We start from the raw sequence: 13180 nt of genomic DNA, 5'->3' as shown, positions 1-13180 counted from the left end.
AAAACAGCACTAGGAAATATAAATGACCACCCTAATATTACAGTATTTTCCTAAGTCTCAGTTCCCCATCTTTAAAATGGAACAGAGAGTCTACTACATGCAATCCATTACAATAATCATCACACTATATTAACATATTCCAAATTGTAAAACAGGAGATGTAGCAATAGGCATCAAACACCTGCATTTTCTAAAAAGGTCATTTCCATAGTGGAACTGTATAATCTCTATTTATCTTATTCAAATTCAACTGATCTCATATACACAGTGCAATGTCCCGGTTATAATTTGACTTCTACTGTATTACCCTTCTCAGTGCTGTTGATTTCTCAGTTAAATAAAGAACATTTTTTCCAGTGGTCATTTGAATATGAATATGAATACAACCTGCAATACTGTGTTGCTCAAATACAGAAATGAATAGTCACAGAAATTAAAAATATTCTGGCCAGCTGAAGAGTTACTTACTTCGTTGTAAGTAAATTAGTAAATGAACACATTCTAAGCTATTTTAGCAAGAATCGATTGGATATGATCATTTTCTCCAGAAGTACTTTGCCAACTTATTAGTAAGAACTGATTATCAATACTCAAGCTCACAGTGTAGTCTTTATTCCTCTCACTCTTAAGTGATTATATAATGATAGAAAAGTAAGTCAGACAGGATGATGACCTACAGGAAAAGTTTTAAAACTGTAGATTACTTAAACATGAATCTTACAGTAAACTGTCTTACCTGACTTCTTGGTTGTCTAAATGTAAGTCCATTAAACTTTCAACTTTTTTTTTTCCTAGAAAAATAACTGATTTTTTTCCCTTTTTCATGTTTTATAACTAATCCTTAAATGATTAAGGGAAACTGATGGGCTTATAATCTGAAGATAGTGGGCATTTTTGTTTGTTTTTAATAAATGGAGCTTTTAGTTAAAAGTTAGTTTCATGAGTCAAATGTTTCCTTTCTTTGATTTCTAGAGTGTGTGTATAGACAGTTTTGCTATTTGCTATTTAATAATCCTCCTCAAACATTAGTTGTAGCATAAGTTTTACAAGGGAATCATAAACTTGCAGTTCAGATTTTGAAGTTCAAACTATATTTATAAAGCCAATGATTAAATTTTATCCAGTTATGAGGCTGGTATGTTTACCAAATAAATTATATAGACTACCTAACTACTACCTAAACATATAGACCTTTGGGGAAAAAAAAAGTAGGCATTGCGGCCCTCCCTGGTGGCGCAGCGGGTTAAAGCACAACACTGAGAATCTAAAGCCGCTTCTGCATGAGTTCGATTCCCGCCTGCCCTGGAGGTGACCACATGGCGCGGCAGACCTCTCCTGACCCGCCCGCTGCTCCCCTCAGCAGTGTACTTCGTCGATCTGCCTGTTCTGCTCCCCACTCTGTCTCTGGTGAAGCCTCTCACCACCCCTGAGCCTCTGGCCTGTACCCCAGTTCTGTATGCACAAATAAATAAATCTTTAAAAAAAAAAAAAAAAAAGTAGGCATTGCTGTCTGTACTTCAATTAACAATTATGAAATATACCCTACTGTCAAAACATTTTTAATACTAGTCATGATATATGCTTAATGAATATATACATGAAATGTGTAATCCCAAATGCAGAATGTATTTGACAGATATTATGTAGCAGTGTTCTTAATTTTGATTCGACATCATCAATGTTCTGTAGATTTGCAATGTTTTCCACTTGATGTTTGATTTGTTTTATTAATTTCTACTAATATTTTCAATATTTTTGTACTTATAATTGTTTTAATTGGAAAGAAATTCTAGGTTCTACGGTATGGGAAGCACTAGGGAAGAAGGAAACAGAAGAGTAAGAACAAAGAAGGATGGAAGGAAAATGGGCTGTGGTGATGGACTGTAGGTGTTCTGGTGGAGGAGTACAATATTGGCAATACCTGATGAAGGGATTCAAATATTACCTCAGTTAAAAATAAATGCACATATTTAATTAAATAAAAATTGAATAAAAATCAGTTCCTATAGAAATACTTTCCAACTATTTTAAGTTAGTTTACCTGATCAATTATTTGAATAATTATTACTTATGAGTACAGGATTTTATGCCCATAATAGATTCAGCATAAAATATTAAAAACATGATCAGTTGGGTTTTAAATCAAACATAACCATTTCCTGAAAGTTGAAAATTAGCAGTTATTTCCTCTAACCATGGTCTCTCAAATCCCTCCCTTTCTTGACCCTTTATTATGCTTTATTATGTATTCATACATGCTACAACTTTCTTCTAACTTAAATATATTCAACATTCCAGGCTAGTGTAAGTACTTAACTTTATATGTGATCGAAGGGTTCTCATCCCCTAATTCTGCTCAATGAACTTGCAATAAGGAATGAAGTAATGGTGTTCTTCTGACTTCCTATGGAATTCATTTTACTGATGAACCACACATTCAGTCCTCTCTGTTGTCCTTAACTTCTCTTGGCTAAAAATGACTAGCTGTTCACATAGCCAACTCACTCTGCTTTACTAAGGACCTTCCAGATTTTAGCGCTGAAACCCTCATGACCTGGTTATGCCTTTACTCCTGAGAGAACTGGTCACCCAATTCTGCTAATATCTGGTGATGAGACAGAGGAGAAAGAGTGTTCTCTATAAACATTTTCCTTGAGGCTATTTTTCTTCATAATCAGCCCTCATAATATTTTGACCCATAAATTCCACATATTTCCACCTTGCCAAATGAAATGTACTCATTATTTTTAATAATTTCCCCTTTTTGGATCATTTATTTATTTGTTTTTCAAAATAACAATTAAGGGCCCTCTCTGGTGGTGCAGTGGGTTGAAGCACTGGACTAAGAAGCTAAAGACACTTCCGCATGAGTTCAATTCCCACCTGCCCTAGAGGTGACCACATGGCGTGGCAGACCTCTCCTGACCCACCCGCTGCTCCCCTCAGCAGTGTACTTCATCGATCTGCCTGTTCTGCTCCCCACTCTGTCTCTGGTGAATCCTAACACCCTCTGCATCTCTGGCCTGTACCCCAGTTCTGTATGAATAAATATATAAATCTTTAAAAAAAATAACAATTTGTTTTTACCTTTATTTTATTGTCCAGTTTTACATGTTTCTTATCATCCTAATTTATAAATTATGCTAAAAAATACTCTTTCTAAACTGAAACATGAATGGATTGACAGAAAATATTCTCTATAGTAGTCTTCTTTGTCCAAACTTGCCCTTTTAAACACAAAGCAGTACTAGGAATGAATCCTCTTTCTGAAAATAGATATAAATGACAAGGATATACTCCACAATCAGTACCAGATTAATCACCCTTGGCCCCTATTTCTCTTTGGCATACTAGATAAGTAAGATTTTGATTACCATAATTATTTGAGACACAGAAATTCTAAATATTTTTATGATACACATTTTAAAATATTTATTGCTAAAAAACAATTACAAGGAGATGTTCAAGTATTTCTAGTCAAAAGTATGAAAAAAACATTAGTAATAAAACTAAATGAGACTTTCAACAATATATTTTTTAAAACAATAAAACAAATATTTATAAATAGAAACCAACCCATAGAAGGGAATGATATACAAATAACAGTCGTAAGCATAAGCAATAAATAATCTAATGTATAATAATTAATATAGGAATGTGTACTAAGTTAATTTGGAGAGCGCTCACCAATTAGTAAAAATGTCAGATTCTAGATTCCATATTTTTAAACTACTAATGAAATACTAGGCACTTCATTGGTAAAGGAGCATATTATAGACAAAGTCAAAACAGTGTAATAATTTAAAAGAGGGTAATGTACTCACTTACTTGTCTCCCCTGTCTAGAAAGAGTCTCATGAAAAAAAAATTTTTTTTTCTTTTGCTGTAGGATTTGGAATGTAAATGCTCATCAAAAGTCCTCCAAGGGGGGTGGTTGATTAAATGAAGTCAAGGAGAAAAAGGAAAGAAAGAAAGAGAGAAGGTCGGTTACATAAAAGATAAGTTCAGGGAAGTAGGGAGCAGAGTGGTAATGAGAAAAAACAATCCAGAAGCTCTAAGTTTTGGCTGAGACCTGAAGGGCATGCTTGAATTTTACAAATACATTCAAATTACCCTAGACTGATTTTTATTAAGTCAAATGGAAAGCTGCTTAAATAGAGAGAAGTTGAACTGTTTTCAGCAACATTTTATTTTGTAATTAATGTTCCTAGAAGTATTATAAAGGAGTGATTGATAGAGTAGATGGATGATTAAGAGAGAGAACTTGATACATAGATGTAGATAATTAAGTTATACAGAAGGCTACAGGAAGGAAAATAAAAAACTGAAAAGATGGGCCCTCCCTGGTGGCGCAGCAGGTTAAAGCACAGCACTGAGAATCTAAAGCCGCTTTCGCATGAGTTCGATTCCCGCCTGCCCCGGAGGTGACCACATGGCGCGTCAGACCTCTCCTGACCCGCCCTCTGCTCCCCTCAGCAGTGTACTTCGTTGATCTGCCTGTTCTGTTCCCCACTCTGTCTCTCACCGTCCCTGAGCCTCTGGCCTGTACCCCAGTTCTGTATGCACAAATAAATAAATATTAAAAAAAAAAAAAAAACTGAAAAGATGTTAACTGGATTGCACAAAACAAGCCATTTGTGACACAGAAAAGGGTGGCCTCAATTGATGCAGAGGAAATGGCAACCAGATGTGGTGGGTGGGAGGGCTTAGGAGTGAAGGAGAGATGAGAGCTTAGCATTTCCAAAGAATGGGCAGTGTTTATGAGGCCAGTTTTGAGTAAAGGCAGGAAATTTAGCTAGTTACCTCTGTGAATGAGTCTGGTTGTAATATATATGTCAACTGAATTTTGAAGTAACAAACTTAGGCTACATATTTGTATGTAAGCAGAGGTAAATGGGGAAAAATGTGTACTGTACATGTCAGCTTCCTGCACAGACTTTTCGCTAGGAGCTCTGAGAATCAAACAGTATAAGATTACTTACAATGGTTGGTAGATGGGGGGAACAATTTGCCTGCCTATTATTTGGATTTGAAAGGAAAAGAAAAATAAACAGCTTTAACAAGCTGAGTAAGTTTGTTCTCTGAGCCACATGAAATGCATTTAATTCTTCTCACCACAGGTTTAGTCAGGCTTGTATATGCTCTGTGTTGTTGGTTGCTCCAGGAAAATATATATATATCAACATATTCCTGGGGATATTTGAAAATCATTTCTTGGAAAGAATATGAAATACTGAGACATTAAATTCACGATTTATTGATTACTATGTATTCATTAATTTGTATAATGTAAAATTACCACATTCCCATCACTACCCTTTTCATTACTCTCTTATTTTTGTCTTTTTTGCCTTTCTTCTCTGCAGTTATCTGTTTTTGTAAATTTTATGCGTGTTATAGCATTAACAGGTAGATTTCAAATGAGAACTTAGGGTGAATTACATTTATTTTTTACTAAAATTTATTGTAAGAATACCCAGAAATTGTACTTGCACCACATAGGTGCGTTGCTTTTATTTTACACTAGCTTTAAAATTATAATAATAATAATGACTCAAGATATTATAGTATGATAAACAGAACTGTTGTTTCAGTTTCTTTCTTAATTAATGCCAAATTAGGGTAGATGTAATTAGAAGAACTGTGTATGAGCAGACCAATAAGCAAACAACAGCTTTTTTAGTAAAGCAATGTCCTGAATGTCTGCCTAAAAGCTTCAGCTTTTAAAATAAGTATACTACAAACAAGTACATAAAATAATTTAAATCAACACTGACCTATATTTAAAAGAGGCATGCACGAGACTGCTTTCTTTTTTATTATTCATTAAATTGTTGAGCTAGCTGTAAGTGGTTTCAAAAAACAAGGTGGAGTAAAGACGACTAAAAAACAATTTCTATTTTCAAAAATAACTCAAATGTCCTCTGATTTTATAATAGGAAAGAGAGAATATAGTTGCATGGACATACAGAGGAATTATCCTTCTTAAAACTGAAAGAATTCCTCAAGAAGTAGTCTCAAAAGGTCATATAAGATGCATTTATTTCCATAAGAATCTCACTACAACCTGTGAAGTGAAAGACCTGGTTCTGTGGAAGATGCCAAAGAAAGATGTGAAAATCAGCCCTGTTCACCTTGGTCTCTCAACATGACTTCTAAAATGGAGCTTCATACCTGGCCTTCTCTCAACAGGCTGGAGATTCAGGAGATACTGATGGGTGGAAAGTGACAACATTTTCTACAGTGATTAAAAAAAAAACAAAAAAAACTTCTGACTCATTTATACACATTTTCAAAATCTACAGCATTTGAACAGGACTTACAGAAGTCCTTCACTAATTTCCTGATTTTTAAGAATTCTATTTTTTAGAAAACAATCAATTTGGAAATTTTTAGGAAATTATAAATGAAGAAAATTTAATGCCTCCATTTATGTATTCAATTTTATATCACATTTATATATTTACAGTTATATATAATGAATATTTGTAAAATATTTACTCATACTTAAATGTTTGTATGTATAAGAGTATTTATAAGATGTAAAGAGATACAATAAACTCATCCACCAAGTCCCATGCAAGCTCTTTAAATTCACCTATAACTCAGTGCAGTCTTCAAGTATTATTGAAATCTGTCTATGAGTGGTGTTCTAAAATAAAAGAGAGAAAAGAAAAGGACTGGAAAGTGCTACACTAAACAGTTCCTCAATTTGTAACGACTGGAAAACCAGCAATCAGTACAATTAGTGTTGTCCTTAGCTAGATTATTCTGTTTGTGACACTTTCATCTAAAATTAAATTATAAAAGTATGCTTCCAAAGAGCTCACAATTTTATAAAATGTCCAAATCATAAGTGTATCAGGGTAAGATAGATAAATACAATCAGCTGATTTTTGATAGAGAAGCAAATGTAATGGAGCAAATTAACTGTGCTAGAGTCAGATGTGCTGGAAAAACTGGGAAATCACAAAGTAAAAATACTGAGGCTCATATAATACACCCTCCACAAAAATCAACTCAAAGTGGATCAGAAACTTAAACACCAAGAGCAATATGATGGAGCTATTGGAAGATCACACAGGAGAAAGCCTAGAGAAGCTTGGATATGGCATTAACTTTTAGACACAACATCAATGTCATGATCACAAATGAAATAATTGATAAGCTGGGTTTTATTCAATTAAAAACCTCTGCTCTGTAAATGACAATATAAGTATGTAAGGAGATGAACTAGAGGAAATATTTATCAAAAGCAATTCTAATACATGGTTATTAACCAACATGCAAAGAACTCTTACAGCTCAAAATCTGATTAAAATATGTCAAAGGTCTTAACAGACACCTTGCCTAAATAGATACACAGACACTTTAGAAGAAAAAGAAATTTTAAATGCATTAAAACACTGATTTATAATTTTTAAATAGTTGCCTTCATATTTTAATAACAAATAGGTAAATGTGTTTTGATGAAATTACATTTATATTTTGATCCTCTAAAACATTACCACTTGAACACAAATTATATGGCAACCTGGAGTATCATAACATAATCTGTGATTCTGCTGAAGTGAAAGCAAGAAAAAACAAATTGCATGATATAAATAAATACTATTTGTAAACTATGCAGATGTTTATTGCATTGCTCACCCAAGTGTCAACAGTCCACAAACAGAACAGAAATACATAAAAACTGTACTTTTCTAATCTTGTCACTATGAATTATTTAAATTGGATGGTAGGACATAAATTAATTAATATTACTTTGTCTTGCCTTATAGCTTATAAATATTTTGACTTATGGCATGGAGACCTCTAGTTATGGTCTCTCTGAGCCAAATAAATGTCCAAGCAAAGTAGAAGTAGAGGAGGACAGGTGTGATAATAATATTCTAAGAGAAAAAAATAAATAACATTAGTTATAACATAGATGAAGCTCCTTGGAGGGACAAAAGATGGTGAGTTTTCTTATTCTGTATATATTTTGAAGGTAGAAATCTCTTATCAGAATGGATATGATATGTACAAAAAATCAGGGGTCCAGTGTTTTAGGCCAGAGGAATTAAATGGAGAAAGTTACCACTTACTTGGCTATTTTTTTTTTTTTAAGTATAGGTATCTGTGAGGAAAAAAAAACAAAAACAAAAAAACTACTGACAGTTTTTATGTATTTTCTCCTGAGGCAAATGACAGAACAATAATACCTACCATAGAAATATTTCACCAAGGTGTTAAGATGAATGTCAAGTATTTTGAGCTCCTTAGAGAAAGACATTCTATAAATGCAAACTGGAATTGCTATCTTGATATTACATTTATGACTGTTTTCAAAGGATTTCTTCTAACATATCCTCTGTCTAGGTTCCTACCTAATGTCAACATTGTGTTAACAAACAGAAAGTTACAGTTAAAAGACCAGTAAAAGACTTAGCTAGATGCAAGTCTCAGCAGGAAAAAATATTGTTTACGCAATATTACCATGTCAACACTTTGATTCTTTGTTTGATATTGCTGACTGATATTTTCTAGATGATGATTTCTGTTATTATTTCTATTTTTATAATTTAAAAAAAATCTATTTTCCTTAATATATTGCCATATTTCACAATATAGTAAAATTGTTGCTATAAGATCCATTATAGTTACTTCTTTTTTACATAATTCTTATATTTTTTCTATCATACATAAAGCTGATGTATATATTTGTTGAAAATAAATTCCTTTGGAAAACTTAATTTGAATTCTGGATAAATCCACAAAAATTGCCAGATGATAACTTGGTAATGAAAACATTACAGAAAAATGGCTAAGAAAAGCAACTTCCTGCTTTAATTCAGTTTAACACAAAATATCCCAAACATTTAATTTCATCTTGTAAAATATATACATTTATTTACACGTGCTTCATATATTCTTAAGTGTGCTGGAACTTGCAAATATCCAATGTTATCCTCAATGTTCCCATTTTACTTACTATCTGTATAACTTGAATAACAAATTTAACTCTAATCCTCTCTTCCTTCTGTCATTTAGGAATAGCTGTTGTATTTACATCATTAAATAATTATGAAAGTTAAATAGGTATTAATTAGTTTCTGCTATTACGATGATCAGACCTTACCTTTAAGACTTTTGTGAACTATCACTACTACCCTAACATTAAGCTATATGTAGCTCAGTGAAAATATGACACCTTTTTTTATAAATCTGTGCAACTTCATATGCTGCCCTTCTGCCAATGATGCCTTCCACTGCCCCTATTTTTCCTACTCTGTTAAGGTCCTGCTGCATCTTCAAGATTCAAGTCACATGTCATCTTTCTCGGGGAACCCATTCCATTCTCTCCTAGCAAAAGTGACTGTATTATAATTATCCAGCTGTTTATTTAAAAAAAACACACACACAGTGTCTGCCAATATTCAATTTCTAGAATTTTCCTAATGTTTTAGAATTTATCTATTCAAGAATTTATCTTAGAAAATTAACTGTTTTTATATTAATCATTGTTCCTCATCATTAGGTCAAAGCTCAGTTTGCTACATGAGTAAAATAAAGACTGAAATGCTACCATTTCCTCATTTATGTTCACTCCTATGCCCTGGGGTTAAATAATTGCTCAGTTAAGGGCCCTCCCCACTGGTGCAATGGGTTAGGATGCAGCACTGCCAAGAGAGCCTCAGCCATTTCACTGTGAGCTTGATCCCACCCCAGACATGACCCAGATGGCGTGGCAGACCTCTCCTGACCTGCCCACTGCTCCCCGTTAGCAGTGGACTTTGTCGATCTCCCTGTTCCATTCCCTACTCTGTCTCGTGAATCTTCTCACTGGTGAATCTTTTCACTGCCCCTGTACCTCTGGTCTGTACCCCAGTTCTATACACATACATAGAATAAATATTTAAGAAAATATAATTGCTCATTTGACTTATAATATTCCCCACGCAAAAAAAAAAAAAAAAAACTGAAATGAAGGCATTATAATGTCATTCACTACAAAGAAAACATTGCTTCAGAGGTAGAGATAGTATATCATGAACTTTTCACCAAGTACGGGATAAATGTAGTAAAAAGGGGTAATGTCATTACATGCAAGGTAAACAGAAGTACAAAAGAACCCTACAATGCAACCTTCAAAGGGCAAGACATTCAACTTAATAAAGGCTAGTACAATAGGTAATGTTTAAACCTAGCACAGCAATAACTTTCCAATACAATCCAAATTTCTAATACTAGTAATTTCTCTCAGCCTGTTTTTGGATTGGGATTCTTTCTCTTTTACCCACTCATTTTTCATCTTTGCCCAGAGCCAATTCTGATATAGGACAACAGAAGGTATAATAGTACCAGGAATACCAGGAATTAACCAGGAGAAAGAAGAATCCAGCAACAGTGATAACAAAATCTAACAATAATAATAATAATAATAATAGCTAGTAATCTCTGAGTGCTTACTATATGCCAGGAATTATGTCAGCTGGTGAGACAATGGGCCATTGTGGGACCACATATGTCAACACTTCAATTCACTAGCTGCCTCTCAAGTAGTAGTGTGGGCATGTGATGATGGTCCTTGGTCAGTGATTGCTGAATGACATTTGAATTAATGTTTTATCATTTCTCTACCAAAAATGTATTGACCACATTCCCAAATAATCTTCACAATGTCTGAAGCATTGCTCAGTCCATTTTTTTTTTTTTTTTCTGTTTCCGAAGTTTCCACCTTATGGGTATCCCTAACTAACAAGTGTAATCAAAATTCATATTCTAAAGATTACTCATTATTTTAAAATACTGTTTTTATGATAGCAGTATTCTAGTCAAAATTAGGAGTGTATTACCCTAAAAAAAAGCTCTGAAATGTAATGTATCACAATACGAACCCCATCTACTTCACTCTTCCTTCTAAAACATGTCTTCTATTTTTCTGACATGAACCCAAATTTTCTCTTTATACTTGCCCTCCCAAACATTCTAAGCACATTCCACATTCAGACCTTTGTTCTCCTTCCTGGATCTGGTGGCCTTTTCTTTTTACTCACACTATTAAAACCCCTTTGTGAAGTCCCCAAAATGGCAAGCACTAAACATGATAGAGCAGTTATTTCAAATATGTACAAGGAAACAGCAGCACTATCAATTGTTTTTTTATTAGGCAGTGCTATAGAAGAAACGATTTGGGTAAATTAATTGTTGAGTTATAGTTTATAGAACTGCTAGCTTAAAGTCAGAAAGTCTCACTGGAAAAAAAAAATAGACATACATACAGACCTAGATATACAGGTAAAGAAATAGCTAGGTAAGTACAAAGAAATAGATTTTAATTCTCAAAAAATAACAGAGGCAGCTGACAACAACAACCAAAAAAGCAACATAATAATCCTAAAAACAAACTGACAAAAACAGGGTTTATGGCTAATTCATACCATAAGTACTACCCAAATTGTTACAGAGGCTCAGGAAAATAAACAATTAAAGGAATCAAAATAACCAACTACATTACTTTTTGTAGCATGAAGGGTAATGTTGTATTTAGGTTTTGTCTCTTATAGAAAAAGCAAAGAAAATTTATGATAAAAAATCCATTTAATTATAAATGTTATATGGATCTATCAACCTGGCTTTGTTTACCAAGTACTACAATTAAAAGCGTATGACATTTGAAAAGTCACACTTAAGGATTAATAAATGTATGATCATTTTAGTAAATCTGAAATATCTGTAATTTACTACAAAAAAAAAAGCACTTTCTTCAGACAGCTTTATCATCTGAGCCATGAGATACTACCCATATTCACAAAACATAAAGTCTACTTAGTGAGCTTTCACCATGTGTCAAAGCTTGTACCCTTTTAAAATTATTTCACTTAGGATTAAAGACCTAGACATAAGAACGGAAAGCATAAAATACCTAGAAGCAAAGATGGGTCAAACACTACACGATGTACACTTCAGCGACATCTTTAAAGACAGAGCACCCGAGCAGTTCACGACTGCAGGGCCCCTGTGCGGCAACCTTCTCCACTTGCAGGGGTGCGGATCGCTCTCCCCCCTCGCGCCTTAGGCTGCGTGCGGGTGTCCGCTCCGAGATTATCGCGCGGCTGGGGGCAGTCTGGACTGGGCTGGCGCGCAGCCGGCGCCACCCTCCACCCTCCCTACCAGTAGGCCGATCCCCGTAGTAGCATCCAGTAGGGAAATGGTCGTGCTTTCCGTGCCCGCCGAAGTCACTGTGATCCTGTTAGATATCGAAGGACATTTTATTTCCTTACATCAAAGAAAATGTTAAAGAGTATCTGCAGTCAGGAAATGGAGAGAGGCTGGAATGAAAGTATATATCTATTCCTCAGGGAGTGTAGAAGCACAGAAACTGTTATTTGGACATTCTACAGAGGGAGATATTCTGGAGCTTGTTGACGGTCACTTTGACACCAAGATTGGACACAAAGTGGAGAGTGATAGTTACCGAAAGATTGCACACAGCATTGGATGCTCAACCAACAACATCTTGTTTTTGACAGACGTTACTCTTGAGGCCAGTGCTGCTGAGGAAGCAGATGTGCATGTAGCTGTGGTGGTGCGACCGGGCAATGCAGGATTAACGGACGATGAAAAGACATACTACAGCCTCATCACGTCCTTCAGTGACCTGAACCTGCCCTCCTCAGCTTAGAGGGGGTCTTCTGAGGAAGACTGAGTTGTCCTCACAGAGTTGACCCTCTAGTTCTTCCTAATAGTGAAAGTTACTTACTTAAAAATGATATATGCACACATATGTATGTGTACATTCAGGTTACCTTTCACAGGCACATAAGGGGAAAAAACCTCAGTTCATTAAGGAAGGACTAAATAAGTGAGGAAACTTACTTAAAGATGTGTAATATGTTATTGGTAGAAGAAATCATTACACTATAGGTCAAATATGTTTATCAAGTTGTGGACCAAAATGGAAAGGTTGGTCTTAAGACATTATTTTAAAAACTGGAAGATTTTAAAGACTTATTTCTGACAATAATTTACAACCCTTTTTGTGAGTTAGAAGATGACAGTAGCTGCATTTCAAAACATTAGCCTCCCTACATACAAAAAACAGAGATACCTGTTTGTGTTCCAAAAGAACAAAATTGGAAGAGGAAACTCATTTGAGTCTTGATCAATCAACTGTCTGTTATTGGAACTTGCTGGCC

General features: G+C 34.5%; 1 protein-coding gene and 1 pseudogene across 3 annotated transcripts in view; one reads left to right on the top strand and one right to left on the bottom strand.

Annotated features, from left to right (window-relative positions):
* The window catches only part of DPYD (dihydropyrimidine dehydrogenase), a 728688-nt gene that overhangs the window by 663814 nt on the left and 51694 nt on the right, over window positions 1-13180 (bottom strand). The gene's annotated exons all lie outside the window — the stretch shown is intronic.
* Window positions 12298-13075, top strand: LOC105854119 (annotated as a pseudogene).

Source organism: Condylura cristata, unplaced genomic scaffold (genome assembly GCF_000260355.1).
Source record: "Condylura cristata isolate star-nosed mole 26May11 unplaced genomic scaffold, ConCri1.0 scaffold00026, whole genome shotgun sequence".
NCBI lineage: Eukaryota > Metazoa > Chordata > Mammalia > Eulipotyphla > Talpidae > Condylura > Condylura cristata.
This window is presented reverse-complemented; position numbering and strand designations above follow the sequence as displayed.